The sequence below is a fragment of the Priapulus caudatus genome, unplaced genomic scaffold (genome assembly GCF_000485595.1).
Source record: "Priapulus caudatus unplaced genomic scaffold, Priapulus_caudatus-5.0.1 Scaffold738, whole genome shotgun sequence".
NCBI classification, from domain to species: Eukaryota; Metazoa; Priapulida; class Priapulimorpha; order Priapulimorphida; family Priapulidae; genus Priapulus; species Priapulus caudatus.
Genome location: NW_014577799.1, coordinates 76 through 2,068, shown reverse-complemented (window position 1 = coordinate 2,068; position 1,993 = coordinate 76).

Below are 1,993 nucleotides of genomic sequence, written 5' to 3'. Positions count from 1 at the left end.
TTCTCCCCTTCCTCATTGTTCACTAGCTTCTCCCCCTCCTCCTTCTCCACCACCTTCTCCCTTCTCCCCCTCCTCTTTCTTCACCAGCATCTCCCTTCTCCCCTTCCTCATTGTTCACTAGCTTCTCCCCCTCCTCCTTCTCCACCAGCATCTCCCTTCTCCCCTTCCTCATTGTTCACTAGCTTCTCCCCCTCCTCCTTCTCCACCAGCATCTCCCTTCTCCCCTTCCTCATTGTTCACTAGCTTCTCCCCCTCCTCCTTCTCCACCAGCTTCCTTCTCTACCACCTTCTCCCCCTCCTCCTTCTAAACCAACTTCTCCCCCTCCTCCTTCTCCACCACCTTCTCCCTTCTCCCCTTCCTCTTTCTCTTTCGCACCTCTTCTCTATCTCTTTTATTCCCTTTCTATCTATATATATATCTGTATACCTATCTCTCTCTCTCTGTTCGTCCCTCACTCCCTTCCCCCCTTCCTCTCTCTTTTTCGCACCTCTTCTCTATCTATTTTATTCCCTTTCTATCACATTTATCTCCGCTGTCTCACAGAAGTTAGCTGGTAGTGTTTAATCTAGATGGAGAAGATCTCACATAGTTACACTAAAATAACTAGGTAGTGGAATACTCACAGCTGCCCATTATCAGGTGACACGATTGTACATCAAACGGAAAGCTTTCTAGATGAAAATGACAGGCAAACGATGACGACATTCTGTAAAAATATAATTGGATATGTTTTAGATTTTCTGATTTAGTAACCATAACACAATTCTTTTGATTCTGTGTTGCAATGGTTCGATTCATCTCAGATGGCAGTTCAGATTCTCTTCAAGAATCTGATAATGTTATAGTGCATTTTGTTCCTGAGTGCCGAAGAGAGAATGATTGCGGCCACACAGACTTAAATACTTATACAAAAAAACATAAAAATATATGCATTTGACTACTGGCAAGAACCTACGAATCGTTGAAATCACTTGCAGTGCAGTTCTGGTGAACGCGTTCACTTATGTTCACCTCATGGTAAGTTGTACGGTTCCGTTCGGTTGAAGGTGCAACACCGAGTTGCATTGTGTCAGACAGTGCAGCTGCGCTCCTAGCATAGCGTTGTAGAAGAACAAGTCGGGTCTGCAACAGAGGAGCTGACTAACAGAAGTGACACGTAGTCACGTAATTCACAGGAGGGTCTAATCAATCTAGATAATGGGTCTATCTAGATAATCTAGATAGTCGATCTCGGGTCTAATCTAGGGGCTTTTTAGTTTTCTGAGATCCTCATGTTCCTTCTTTTCCCAGCGGCTGCAGTGACATTTCCGTTAGGCACAGCAGCGGTGGAAATATGTATTTTCCATGGCAGCTCATGTAGGCGATGCACTTATGTGATCACAATCGGGATACGTTGAAGCTCCGTACGGTGATGTCCGGGCGATATCACCTGGTATAAGTGATGAGAGGTGACGGTGGCTTGACGAGTGCCCCCGTTGACGCTTATAAAGCCCGCCGCACACGGTGAACTATCTGCTGAGCCAACGGCCTCAAGAGGTCAGGCCGTTGGCTCAGCAGATAGCTCAGCGTGTGCGCGCAGATTCTGCACGATTTTTGGCCTCGCGTGGCTGTGAGACCGATATCTATCGTGTTTGATATGTGTGGCAACGCGAGGCCAGAAACTCAGCGTGTGCGGGCTCCGTGAGCTATCAGCTCAGCCACAAATATTTACTGACCAATGAAAGCGCAGGAATCGGGCATGTGATTTAAAATGTCGGCGCCCACTGAACAGCAGAAAACTCTACTTTTCTGTAGATTCTGTGATTGTGCACGTACACGTACGTGCGTGCGTGCGTGTGTGCGCGCGTGTGCAGGTACACGTTCGTGCGTGCGTGCGTGCGTGCATGAGTGTGTGCGTGCGTGTGCACGTGCACGTGCGTGCGTGCGTGCGTCCGTGTGTGGGCACGTACACGTGCGTGCGTGCGTGTGCACGTACACGTGCGTGCGTGCGTG